The 15,125-nt window shown below is 35.3% G+C and overlaps 1 long non-coding RNA gene across 2 annotated transcripts in view; it reads left to right on the forward strand.

Moving 5' to 3' along the window:
* Window positions 1-15,125, forward strand: part of LOC143238883 (uncharacterized) — a 32,747-nt gene that overhangs the window by 14,121 nt on the left and 3,501 nt on the right. The window contains exon 1 of one of the 2 annotated variants that reach the window (XR_013020816.1): window positions 6,716-6,807. The exons of the other annotated variant lie outside the window; for it this stretch is intronic. This is a non-coding gene — a long non-coding RNA (uncharacterized LOC143238883). Of the gene's footprint in view, window positions 1-6,715; window positions 6,808-15,125 lie in introns of those variants that run through there. 2 annotated transcript variants of the gene reach the window in all.

Raw genomic sequence — 15,125 nt, forward strand, 5'->3', positions numbered from 1 at the left:
TCGTAATCTGAGGTCGCGGGTTAGAATTTCCGTCACACCAAACATGCTTGCCATTTCAGCCGTGAGGGCGTTATAATGTTACAGTCAATCCCACTATTCATTTGTAAAATAGTAGCTCAAAAGATGGTGGTTGGTGGTAATGACTAAATGCCTTCCCTCTAGTCTTACTCTGAAAAATTAGTTACGGATAGCTTTGCGTAAAATTCAAAAAACAAGCACATAGCAGGAGGTTACGTAATTTTTTTCACACATTTTATACAAATTTAATGTTTTTTAAAGCTTTTGGCGTTTAAACCATAGTTTTTTTTCTATACTTTATTTTGTTTAGCCAATGAAAACCAAACCGATAAAGGATTTGTAGAAGAGTGAGAAGCAGCATTTTCGTCTAAATACCATGATTTATTTTTGTTTTGCTAAAAACAATAGAAGAAAACAAAATGAGAGGTTTTATTATATCATTTCAATTGCCTATCAACGGATTTTGCTTCACCAGTCATTCCTAGCAAATGATCGAACATACTTGTCCTTTCAGCCGTGGTGGCGTTATAAGGGTACGGTCGATCCCACTATTCCTTTATAAAAGAGTAGCCCAAGAGTTGGCGATGGGTGGTGATGACAAGTTGCCTTTTCTCCAATCTGACACTGCTAAATTAGGGACGGCTAGAAGAGATAGCCCTCGTGTAGCTTTGCGCGAAATTCAAAACAAACCAACAAAAATCCTAGCAAATGAACAATATTTATGACTTTTGTTTAAGTAAAAGAACCAGAACAAATAAAACATTTTGTCTAGTTTATGATAATAATAAATGTATTTTCGCTGGAAATAATTTCAATAATTCTTCCTTGTATATATAAAACACGACGATTTGTAATTATTATTAAATATTTTAATACATGCCACATGTTTCGACAAAACATGTAATATGTACTAAAATATTCATTATGCCTACAAGTCGTTGCGTCTTATATATCTATAAGTGTTCTGATATAATGCACTTCCCTGCATAAATAGCTTTTTCTTGACGAAGATAGTGGTTCAGCGGTACGTTTAAGGGAATTAAACGCCAAAATTTGGGTTTCGATACCCACGGTGGCCACATCACAGTGTAGCTTTATCCTCAAAAACAAACAAATATATGCAATATATATATGTGATTATTCCTTTAATTCACTGAATTTATGAGCTATTGTAAAGTTGTTCAAAATATGAAAATTCATTTGTTAAAAAGCTTATATAACACAAAACTGGTTCATTAATGAAGGGCGTCGTTTGTTGCTTACTTTCATATTTTGATGTCGCTGCTTCATTGTAGAAAATTATCTATATCGAGCTCATATCCGAAATTTCACGGAAAGCTAGAAGGCGTTATTAATAAGAGTTATTCAACATTCTTTGTCACGTCCCTTCTCTTCACAAGAGTGAAATCCTTCGCATCCTCTTAGAGCACCGTTTAGCCATTGAACGTTCCTTTCAGTTAGGCTTAGCAACCAAAACAAAGGAACAAATGAGATCCATATGGCCATCCTCCCAAGACGCTTGAAATAACACAAGCTTACTTTCTTAAAGCAACGCTTGTTAAGTGACAACTTGCACAAGTGTTTTAGTTATGTATACGTAGAAAATGTAACAAGCCCTCGACAAAAACGTTACTATTGACATTCGCTAAGTATTAAACTCAAGTATTTGGGCTAATCAGCTGAAAACTAAACTTCATCTCGAGTAACAGTGAAACACCATCTAAACTATAAATTGGGAAGACAGTTTTTTGACACGAAATATTCTCATTGATTTTTTTTCTGGTTAGTTTTCTGTATCGTATTTTAATTACTTTGGCGAAATAACACACTGAATGTGTACGTTGTGTATTCCTTGTGTCTTGTTTGGTGTGAGCAAGTGATGATATTTATTAAATAATATCCGTTGCTCTTGGAAACAGGAGAGTAAGAAAACTCGTAAAGTGTTTTACAATATTTAGGTTTATTTTACTCTTTCGGGTTTTACAGGTCTACATTTGTCGGTTGAATACAAATTTTCAATATGTGGTATTAGTTTTAAAATAATTCATTGTTCAAACAGTTATGCAATGACTTACACGTTTAAGATAATTGATTCAGTAACAACTACACTCAGAAGGAAGTCTATCCAGGTAGATCTTTAATTTTGTATTTTATTCAATTTATTTTATACAGATATATATTTAGTGCTTTCACACAAAGTACTAAACAAATTACCTAAACAAATAAAATATGGGATTATAAAAAACAGCAGGAATAGGCCCGGCATGGCCAGGTAGATTAAGATGTTCGACTCGTAATCTGAGGGTCGCGGGTTCGAGTCCCCATCGCACCAAACATGCTCGCCCTTTCTGCCTTGGGGGCGTTATAATATGATGGTCAATTCCACTATTCGTGAAAAGAGAGTAGCACAAGAGTTGGCGGTGGGTAGTGATGACTAGCTCCCTTCCCTTTAGTCTTACACTGATAAATTAGGAACGGCTAGCGCAGATAGCCCTCGTGTAGCTTTACGCGAAATTCAGAAACAAACAAACAGCAGGAATAAAGAGAGTGGTATATTCCGCAGCATACATATATGTAACTTTGGTGATATAGGTCAGTTACTTCTATGCTCACGTTCCCTGGTGGGTTAGCAGTAAATTTATGGTTTTACATTCCTAAAATTTGGAGCTCAATTCCTCGTAGTGGACAGAGCACAAAAAATAAACAACAAAACTAACATTTCGTAGCTTTGGACTGAATAAACTAAATAAACTATCTTTGGTCGCACGCTATAGTAAGTTTGCGACCATTTTTAGAAAGATAATTGGTCACGTTAATGTTTATCGTCTTGAAAATAACCACTGCCATGGGACGTTAAAACATTGCAAATGTAGTGTAAGACAGGCACAGATCATTGAGAGACTGAATGGGAAGTGTACGCGTTCTTCCTTGTCTTAGCATGGAAGTCTCTCTCAAGTTGTTTACGTAACAATAATACTCAAGGGTGAGAAGATAACATTTGTAGTCATTAATATTTGTATTATATAAACTGAAAAGCTGCTTCAGCTCAGTTTATATTTGTTATGTTAAATGTTTATTTATGCAAGGGTATTATATAAAAAGTTAAGTAACATCTGAGAGCAGAATTTGGAAATCTATTTGATTTAATATCTTGGCTTATAACTAAAGCTTCAATTTAAAAAAAAAATATATTTTCACTGTAAGAGCTTCGTTGATTCCCAGTGTCTTAGCGATAAGCTTAAGGGTTTATAACGCTAAATATCAGGATTCGATTATAGCGGTGGCTCGGGTTGTTATGTTTGTTTGTTTTTTTGAAATTCGACTAGAACTGCACGAGGGATATCTGCACTAGCCGTCCATAATTTAGCGGTGTAAGACTAGAGAGAAGGCAGCTAGTTATCATCACCCACCCACCGCCAACTCTTGGACTACTCTTTTACAAACGAATAGTGGGACTGACTGTCACATTATAACGCACTCACGGCTGAAAGGGCAAGCATGTTTGATATGACGGGGATTCGAGCCTGTGACCCTCAGATTACGAGTCGAATCCCTATCACACCAAACATGCTCGCCATTTCAGATGTGAAGACACTATAATTGTGACCGTAAATCCTACTATTCGTTGGTAGAAAAGTAGCCCAAGAGTTGGCGTTGGATGGTGTTGACAAGTTACCTTCCCTCTATTTTTACATCACTAAATTAGGAACGGCTAGCGCAGATAGCCCTCGTGTAGCTTTGCGCGAAATAAAAAAAAACAAACAAACTCGGCTGAAAAATATTGTTATTGGCATTGATTAGCTCTCATTAAATATAAACAAGAGGTATGCATGTGCGTTTAACTTTATTTCAAATACAAAAGTACAAAATAAATAAATCATGAACAACCGTAGGTGAATGAAATATTTAGCACCATAAACCAGAAATTAACATTTCTTCTCAAACTGTTATTTTTAATTACTGAAGTTGCCAGGAATAAACTTCTTATTCAGAGTTTAAATTATGGATTCGAATTTACTGCAAAAAACACAAAAACTCTCTTGAAAAAACATAGAAAATCTTTGAAAATAAAAACGTTATAGAAATTTGTTATTGTTTTTTTAATTCAACTTTTTTTGATCAAAAATGTTGTCAAATTTTATCTCACACCTAATTAACTTTTACAGTGGTTAATGTGCTGGGCTGCGGATGTGAAGTTCCGCAGTTCGCACCATGTTATCTACAAAAAAAAATCGCGTTTTTTGGAGTTGTAGATGCATTATAAGAACGAAGGTCAAATCCCCTATTTTATTAGTTCATGAGTTGGAGGTGGGTATAGTTAGTTACTTGCTTTCCCTCTTTTTTTCCCTTCGAAATTAGAAACGGCTACTACAGGTTATCCTGGAGTAACTTTGTAAATATCCAACAAAACCAAAACCATAATTGGCAATAATTTTTTATTATTATTATTGTACAACTTTATCCAAATTGCTGGTCATAGCTAAACATTTACTTTGAATAGATATTTAATAAGTGTTACAAGTTCCTAAAAGAGTTATTAAACAATTATAATGGAATGAGGTATCAACTTTCCGAAATACTATTAAATTTTCTGAACTCTTACAGTTCTGGTTTTAGGAAAACAAAGTATTCGCTGATTTCAGGAAACTTTGATAATTTTGTCTATTGTCCACACACACAGAAGAGTCAACGTCTTTTTTCCTTGTAATGAGGGATTATAAAGTAAAGTTGTTTTCTATAAGTTAATTTAACATAAACACTTTTTCCCATTAAAATAAATTACACGTATAAGAGTTCTTGTAAGTTGATAAAACAGTCCTTTCTTCGATTTTCTGTCCTATCTAATTACTGTTTTTTTATCTTTTGTATAAAATGCTTGTTCAAATGTTAAGAGAAAAACCGTTTACATTTTACTCATCTTTTTTACGAAGCTCGTCAGCAGATTAAAGATTCTAAACTCATACGGAGTAACATATACACTCGTATACTCGATTAGGTGCCTACAAGCGAGGTGTGAGTTGTTAAGATTGAACCTGTGAATGTTTTATGGTTACCGTTTCATAACATATGGGTTTTAACCATTACTTTTTTTCAGTTATATTCATATAAAACGTATTTACATGATATTATTGAACGAATGTTTGAACTTGAATGTTAAAAAGAAAATAATCGCTAGAAAATTTAAATGTGAAAGATTCAAGCGATGTTTGGCAGGTTTTTCTTTGAGAAAAATTAATTCATAGCTGAAAGTTAAAAAACAAGGACTTTTAACTTGGCAGAATGGTAAGTCTGATGGCTTGTAATGCTAAAAACCGGGTTTCGATGCCCATGGTGAGCACCACACAGATAGTCCTCGTGTACCTTTGTGCTTAACAGCAAACAAACATTCAAAAATTTCATTAGCATTTAATTATGCGAATTCACCACGTGACACCACTATCCACAAAATTAAACATTAAAAATAAATCAAATATTATATATGTATATAAATTCTGCATGTTATGATTCTCAAAAAGTAAACGAACATGCAAAAGATGGTAAAAAACAAGGGAGTAAAATATATGTAAAACTGTGTCTTAACAGAAACCTGTTTGTTTTATGTTGCGTTAATTGGTTTTAACCTAGTTTTTATTAATTCAGTAATCTGGGAGAAGTTCTAAGACTGAAAGAATAACATTAATATTGCAACTGTCTACTCTTCACTTCAGTTGTATTCGTTTAAAATCACTTCCGTGACAACACAAAAAGAACAACTGGAAACCCCTTTCCATCGAAACTTCACAAAGTATTTCTACAATACATCATGTTAAATTTATATCAGTTTTAAAGTTGGTGGATGTAATACTAACTAATATTTATTTCGTGAAAATAAATTTTTAGTTTCAAGATAAGGCGAGTGGGTAACTTTGTTAATGTTCCATCGTATGTTCTTAAAGCAACACCTGCAATAAAATTTATTATCTTCTGATGGTTCAACTGTTTACGTTCACACTCGACATATTGCTCTAAGTATTCAAACTAATCACGAATAAAAACAGAAACTTCACCACTGTTCGATTTTTAGTTTGCTTGCAGCTACACATATTTTGTTACTAGCACAGTTTCGTCAGCTGTTATTTATGTTACACTGACGACCTGTGGGACTAAAGTGTCCTACTCAGCAGTTAACGTTAAATATTGTTTTACTGCGGCAGTTTTTTCTTAACTCTCTCACCAGATGCAACTCGTTGTTCATGGGACTTTTCATTCAACACAAAAATATATCGTCTGGAACTTAGGGAAGCCAGTTTCCTAGTTGAGTGTAAAATACTTCAAACGGTAACGTAAAACAATGAGTTTAACAAAAGTCATTAAACTCACGCTTCTTTTTTGTTTTGTTTTTCATCGATATGATTTGATCACATTAGACGCAACGGAAGCTGCTTAGAATTATATTATCTGTTCTGTTTCCATAAAAACAATGTGCTAGATGTATGGAGCGCTACAGGTTTCCTGCGAGGATTAATCGCAGAGAAAGACTGAGCTACGAGTGATGCGCAGAGCTACATTAAGACTTAAAGATTTAGTTGATATCTAACACATTCACATTCGTATCCCATCTACCTCTATACTTGGTTACCAGTTTGTTTGTGCTATTCAGACCAAGCATATAAAAACACGTAAATTCACATAGTTAAAAGAGTAACGTGTGCACGTGCATGAGGAGCTCTTAAAAATCCATTAAACCATGCAAAAATTAAACGAGTGATAGAAACGTAAGGACGGCGTCAACATATACGTAAAGGGAAGGTAGGTGCAGATGGTACTATTTAAGGAATGGATCTGTCATCTTTCAGAGCCACATCTCGGAAAGCAGAGTTAAAGTTTTGTGTGTGAATTTCTTCATTCATTTATAAGCATTTAGAGTACGATACCTGTTACCCTGTTAAGTTTAATATTTGTCCTTAACCGACAATCAAGTTTTGAAAGTTTTGCTATATCAAGTATCTCTTTCCAGATAAGTTGATTGGTTTGTCATTTTTGATCAGACTATTCGGTTCAAGATTTCTTCTGGTCTATATGTGAGAATCATGTGTTGTGGAATAAGTTGTTACTTCGCAGTCGTTGAGATGCCTCGCACAACCATTAGATTTGTTTAAAACCTTATGTATCCAATTTCGTAGTCTAATTATGTCTTTCAACAATTTTAATTACTTTAAATACTTTAATTGACTTGAATTTATACTCTTTGAACATTCAATACTAATTACCACAACTCGAAATAAAATGTTTCGTACGCGAATGACGACTTTTTCTCTTAGTAAGTAACTACAAATATGGATAACTATCACCATATATACTGTAACAAACAGGTAAAAATAATTAAATATACACATATATTTTTCGACCTAAAATCGGTTGAGGGTCAAACGAGTTTTTCCAACATTATTAATATTTATTTGTACAGTTTAAGTAGTTTCCCAGATTTACAAAAGCAATGAATATTTGTGGTATAAAATGTTAAAGTTTCGTAGGTTATTTTCACAGATTGATCGCATATAGTTGTTTTCAGTTAGAAGTAAACCACCAACGCCTTGTTGGGGGAAGCCACGTCCTGGTCTTTGTTACAAAATAGGCCCGGCATGGCCAGGTGGTTAAGGCACTTGACTCGTAATTTGAGGGTCGCGTGTTCGATTCCCTGTCACATCAAACATGCTCGCCCTTTCAGTGTTTTTCCTTTTTTTTTAAGCCTTGTAAGTCTATAACGAGACATTCCTTTTTCTATTTTTCTTAAAGTCTTACAAGTCTATACACCTGAAGAAAAAGTAAGCCACACTATTCAGAGAATACATCATTTTTAGTCTTTGAAATGTCCAAAATTATGCGTTCAGTTTGCCTGCAGCTTGAACAGAACTTGACAGATTTGATACAAAAATTTATGGCCCCGCATGGCCAGGTGTGTTAAGGCGTTCGACTCGTAATTGAGGGTCGCGGGTTTGAATCCCGGCCGCACCAAACATGCTCGCCCTTTCAGCCGTGGGAGCGTTATAATGTTACGATCAATCCCACTATTCATTGGTAAAAGAGTAGTCCAAGAGTTGGTGGTGGGTGGTGATGACTAGCTGCCTTCCCTCTAGTCTTACACTGCTAATTTTGGGACACATGTTATAAATACTTAAGGTCATTCTATTAGGTTGTCCACAAATTAGTGTCAGAATTCTCATGAGGATATTTAAAAGCCAAATATTGAGTAACTTATCGTTGGTTGGTTGGTTTAATCTAACGTTTGTCGTTTACAAGTTATCTTAATTGTCTGCTGTTTCAACTCTACTCAGAGTACGTTTCATAACCCCAAGGCAGCACGAACAAGAAGTACTTTCGTCTGATTTTCCTCTTCCACTTCAAACGTGGACGAAAAGCTACCGAAACTACATGGAACAACAACTAGGTATCCGACTATGGATCTGTTACTGAACGTGTAATTCAGCGTTGGTTCCAAACGTTTCGACATGGAGATCAAAGTCTTGAAGACCATGAAGGTCGTAGAAGGAAGCCATCCTTAGATGAAAACACATTAAGGGAAGCAGTTGAGACAGACCTTCGTACAACAGTACGTGAGCTTGCAGAAAAGCTAGGTGTATGTGTTTTCTTATAGCAAAGCCACATCGGGCTATCTGCTGGACCCACCGAGGGGAATCGAACTCCTGATTTTAGTGTTGTGAATCTGTAGACTTAACGCTGTACTAGCGAGAGGCGAAAAGCTAGGCACAAGCATTGCGAACCACCTGAGTGCGATTGGAAAGAGGAAAAAGTTGGATAAGTGGGTTCCGCATGAGCTGAGTGAAGATCAACAAAACTGACGTTATGAGAGCTGTCAATGATGACGCTTCAAAAATTGAACAAATTGAGAATTGAGGTGCTGCCTCAACCACCTTATTCCCGAGACCTTTCCTCTCCAGATTTTAATTTTTTCAAGCACTTTGACAACCTTTTAAACAGTAAATGCTTTCCAAACGAGGCAGCTGCAGGGAACTTTCAGGGAGTTCACTGACCACAGAAACTCTGATTTCTACAGCAGGGGCAAAAGTGTGTTGAAGCAAATGGTGGTTACTTTGAATAAAGCATGTTTTACAACACTGGTTTATACTTCCCCAAACTTCGCAGCTCAAAAGCGGAATTTATTTCTGGACAACCCTAATATTCATATAGCTCACTGCATGGTAGTATTTAACTACAGCCTATAAAACACTTGCTTAAGTCAGATATATGATGGTCTTTTACTATACCTTCCCACTATTCGTTGGTAAACGAGTAGCCCAAGAGCTGGCGGTGGGTGGTGATGACTAGCTACCTTCCCTCTAGTCTTACACTGCAAAAAATTAGGGACGGCTAGCACAGATAGCCCTCGTGTATCTTTGCGCGAAATTAAAAATGCAAACAAAAACAATACTATACCATATATGATACTTGTTTAACTTACATTGTCTTGTTTTTGTTATATCTAATATTTATATAATACATGGTTTATCACTTGATCTCGTACGGTATTTATATCGCTCTTAGTGCTATGTTTCTTACCACCATATTTTACGTGTGCTGTGTTTTTGTTTTTTACTAGATCTGGCATGATATTTGTTTAACTCATAGTATTGGTTTTTATCACAATTTCTCTGACATTTGTTTATCTCGTAACGGCCCATCACGCCCAAGTGGTTAAGGCACTCGACTCGTAATCCGAGGGTCGCGGGTTCGCATCCCCGTCGCGCCAAACATGCTCGCCCTCTCAGCCGTGGGGGCGGTATAATGTGACGGTCAATCCCACTATTCGTTGGTAAAAGGATAGCCAAGAGTTGGCGGTGGGTGGTGATGACTAGCTGCCTTCCCTCTAGTCTTACACTGCTAAATTTGGGACGGCTAGCACAGATAGCCCTCGAGTAGCTTTGTGCGAAATTCCAAAAATAAACCAACAAATTGTTTATCTCGTAACGGCCCATCATGCCCAAGTGGTTAAGGCACTCGACTCGTAATCCGAGGATTGCGGGTTCCAATCTACGTCACACCAAACATGCTCGCCCTTTCAGCCGTGAGGGCATTATAATATTACGGTCAATCCCACTATTCGTTGGTAAAAAAAGTAGCTCAAGAGTTGGAGGTCGGTGGTGATGACTATCTGCCTTCATTGCTAAATTAGGAACGACTAGCGCGGATAGCCCTCGAGTAATATAGTTTTTTTATACAATATAATGTGTTCTTTTTTTTCAAGTAGACCTTGCACGAGATTAGTTTAACTCATACCACGTTATTTTCCTATTGTATAATAGTTGTGTAATTTAAACTGTATTTTGTACTAGGTACTGCGTAATAATTAAGTAATATCACAGTATATGTTTTGTTGTCGTGTTTACAAGATTTGTGTTTCAAAAAAGGTCGTGTAAGACAAAATATAAAAGATCCTTGTATTGTATGGCAGTTGTAAAGCGTACCGATCATAGGAACAAGAACTGTCTCACGCTAATGACTTTAATTACATTTTATCTGATGCAAGTCCATTTTCTCACGGTATTAAGTAATTAATTATTAGAGAGAAGAGTATCATCTGTGTTTCAACAGGAAGTAGTTGAGTGTACTGTGTGGTGTGGGGAAGAGGAAAGATCAACTAGACCTAAAAGGTAGTTATAGAATAAAGATATGGGAAGAAAGAGTGTGAAACTAGAGAAACGTAAAAAAGTATAGTCAAGTAGTTCACGTATTCCAGAAGATAGATTACTGATTAGAAAAGGAAAGACATTAGGTCACGTGTAAATAGTGTAATAAGAAAATGGCGACTTGGGAAAAAAATAAAACTTTTCGTGTAGTAAAACATATAATAGGAAAGTAATTACTTAAAAAAAAGATGGTTTTTGGGTAACGAAAACAGATGATGAGAAAAGAATCGCTTGAAAGAGAGGGGGAAGCGATAATATAAACAGAATATGGTAAGAAACGGTGCCAGACGGGGAAGACGTATGATAAAGTAGTTATCAAATACAAGGTAAATATATTTTAAAAATACACAGTCTGCGATGCTATTACAAATTAAATCTGTGTAAAACGGAGAATACGATATTATTTACTTGTAGTACGACTAGTGTAAGCAGATTAAGTAGGCCTGAAACACAGTGACTAAACAAAGCAAATTAAGTAGGCCTGAAACACAGTGACTAAACAAAGCAAATTAAGTAGGCTACATGTTTCGTAAACACACACACAAAACACATATGCGAGAAAGAAAAGAAATTTGAAACGATTTTTATAGTGATGTGTTGAAAACCATTGAACAAAACTGTTACCCTCTGGTATATGATAAAAATTCTAACATTTGGTTGCTATTATATGAGGACATGTTAAAACAAAGCGACTATCGCTACGTGTTTATCTTTATATGGAAAAAAAAATAACAGCAGTCATTTCTACAAAGTTTATAACACACTTACTTTGGTTTACTTTTAAGGTAAACAAATAGAAAAGCATATCCGTCACTATTGAATTTGTTTTTCTAACTTTAATACCAGAATATGTTTTCGTGGAATGTCCAGCACCACACTTTGTTGTAGTAAACTCCTAGTAAGTATACAAAGGACTACAAGACTAGTAATTTATTTAGTAATTTATACAGAATTATTGTCTTTCGAAAAATTAATCCTTACAACTAGCTTTATGTGAACTATCGAAAAGTGTTCAATGTAAAACATAAACAGTACGAATCAACAGCTTTCTTCTAACATTACCAACTGATGTGTAATACCTTCGTACTTACCTCCCACTTCTTCCCACACCCTTAACAATAACAAATAAACGAACAACGGCAAAAAATAAAACTATGAAATAGATGATTAGGAATTTGGAATTAAGTACAAAGCTCAACAATGGACTATCTGTGTTCTACCTACCGCAGGTATCGAAACTTGGTTTCTAGCGTTGTAAGTCCAAAGATATATCATTGTGTCACTTAGCGGATATATGAATAGGGCAGAAATCTTTTGTACTAAATACTTCAGAGAATTGGCCACTGTACCTTGGACAGACAGACTAACACACACACGCACCTTGGCACACGTGAATGTGCACATGTCATAATTAGTACAGACTAATACTTAAGTTCTACTGAGGCTTGAAAAATGTAAGTACGATGTTTAATATTTGTTGCGAGTAAAACAGGAAAATATTTATCTGACAAAAATAGTAGTGAAGGATAGATGGAAAAATCCATTTCACATCTTAGAACAAAAGACAGAAGTTTCTCTGAAGTGGATTTTTCTATTCTTCGTCAATATTTTGCTTTAGCTGACCAACCAGGCAAGGCACATAAGAAAACAAAAGAAACCTCTATCGCGTATACGCGCAAGCGCACAGACAACAGCAGCAGATGTGTAGGGGTGGAAATTCGATGTGTTATCGTTGAAGAAAAAGGGGAATAATAAGTCCAAATAAAGAAAAAATAACGAAAAGATGAAATAATTCATATATACACTCACAGGAACAAAGCATCTGAGACCTCTGGAAAGACCAAACCATTTTAAACGCTTGTTGTTCGCTGTTCTAGTCAGAACATACTGTAGTCAAATGAAGAAATTGAATACGAAGCTCATTTTGTATAGGTTATCTTTCCCATAAAGGCTGAAGACTTACAACAAACAAAAGCACGTTAGAATCATGTGGTACCAAAGGAACGTTTCCATTTAAAAAATTGAGTTTCAGGTGTTGCTTTAATAGTCAAGAAAAGAACAAAGAGTATAGCATATCTGTATTATATCAATCAAAAAATAAATGAAATTCAACGAATCACAATGTGAATGTAAAATATATTTATCTGACTACTCCATTAAAGGGCGTGTGTAAGTTGTTATTATAAAGTTGAGACTGGTGCATGAATGGATTTCTGGTTATTGATCCAGAATTTGTGCATCAGATGATCGTTTTCCATCATTATTACCGAGAACAGTTTAGCCACGTCAAGTGGCTAGATCTTTGACCAAATCATTTTTATACATCACATGCCAGAAGTAAAAGCAGGAGTAAACCCGAAAAACAGATACAAATTTTGATTGGAAACCCACTTCATCTCGTAACGTAGAATTCCTTGGAGAAATATTGCAGAAATTGTTTTTTTAAATTCAGCATTTTTAAACAAAACAAGACATTTAAGAAATGAAAATACTTGTTATATAGTAATGTATATTGAATCGATTTTTTATAATGTATGGTTTATTTAATGCACATCCACATTTTAAAATATGACTCATTTATAACCAATTGTAACCCAATAACTTGCTTGCTTTATTGTTGTTTACTAGCAGTTAGAAAACATTTAACAAGGATGACAACTTTAGTAAATACATTAAGTTTTGCACTTTACATACAAGGAAGATGGTGTAGGTCACATATAAGAAAGATGGTTTAGGTTACCTGTTGCTTTTTGAACTATTCCTTCCTTCTTCGGTCGTGTCAGTTTAGTGTCTGTGGTTACACATTATTTACAATACTGTAATTTCCAATGTAAGAAGCTTAGATGATGGAGATCGAGATTCATCTCAAATAATAACATCTTGAGAAACTTTCCACTAGTCCTTCACTGCATATAGCCATCGACTTCAAAGACTACATTTAAGGAGAACAGAGACCAAACTAGCACTGAAGCTGCATGAGAGAGCTTAGCAGGTTTGGGGTTAAATAAGATTTCTGTGATTCTAGTTTCTTTGGCAACCTTTATTGCCAAAATAGACACTAATTTGGAGGTATGGCTTGAATCTTGTGAACTTGTGTTTATTATTTTGATAAAATTAACAAGAAATTTACCAACTTCTTCGTAAATCTTACTGGGTCGGAGAATTCCCTTTCTGAATCATAGCCTTCATTTTGTTTTGGTGCAGACTGAGATGGGATGTTATTCATTGCCTTAAATACTGTGCTACTTTTTCCGATTTTATACATCATTCCGAAGATTACTTTATTAGAGATGCAATGTCCTTTGTATCCACATCTAAATAAAATGTCGCTGTATAAATTCTAAGGATTTTTATTTTAGGAAAAGCATTTTATAAAGCCTTAACTATAGGTTTACTCATAGCGGTATCGTAGTGTCACCGCTCTTGGTTCTCTATGTGGTGAACATGTTGTCTATGGTGCTACAAATTCCGTCTGCAACAATACGTAACTGAAGTATGATGCATAAGTTATTCAGATAAAGGTATGATTAATACCCTATATCAATACCAGAACCAAAGACTTCTAAAAATAAGAGGGAATATTCAATAGCTACGAAATTATTTTAAGCATTATTAGGGTAAGTTCATCTGTTACACCTTTGTTTCTCTTTTGTTTTATTAGCTGTATTGTTTGCGCAAGAAGTACCTGACGTGTGTCACGTGTAAACCCGATTCAGTTTTATTACTCATCAGGATCTCTACCAGCCTATCCTTAAATGGAAATTATTTTAGGCAGGAATAGAGTACATTAATCTGAATGTTTGGGAGTGGTCAGATATTTCAATCACGAGGTTTGATCTCCAGAATCCTGAACTGTAATTAAACCTCAAATCAGTCAAGATATGTGTTTGTGTTTCTTTGTGTTTTCTAATAGCAAAGTCACAGCGGGCTATCTGATGAGTTCACCGAGGGAATCGAGCCCTTGATTTTAATGTTGTAAACTCGTAGACTTACTGCTGTACCAACTGGGAACAGTCAAGAGAGAACGGAGCTGTGAACTGAAAGTTTGTGTGAAAGAATAAAACTCGGAGCCGTTCCACGAGCCGATATGCCGCGACCAATGTCAATAGAGCAGAAATTTTCAGAAGTAATTATTTATTACTCTTTATATTTCTCAAACTTTTTATTGTTCTCTCAAATTAATATTAAATAAAAATGAAGATAACCCCAACCTCTCAGTAGTAATATACAGTATATATCGCCAAGCATTATGTATTACTACTGACCATGTCTCACATAACTTATGTTTTGATATAGTATACACAAAGCTCCTTAGTATATCACAAGGATAAAACCTCATAATGCTGCTCCAAATGTTAGTTTTGACTTACATTCAATTTTGTTCCAAATTGACCTAAGAACCGTCTCCTGCTAGTACAGCGG

Source organism: Tachypleus tridentatus, chromosome 13 (assembly GCF_004210375.1).
Source record: "Tachypleus tridentatus isolate NWPU-2018 chromosome 13, ASM421037v1, whole genome shotgun sequence".
In the NCBI taxonomy this organism is placed as follows: domain Eukaryota; kingdom Metazoa; phylum Arthropoda; class Merostomata; order Xiphosura; family Limulidae; genus Tachypleus; species Tachypleus tridentatus.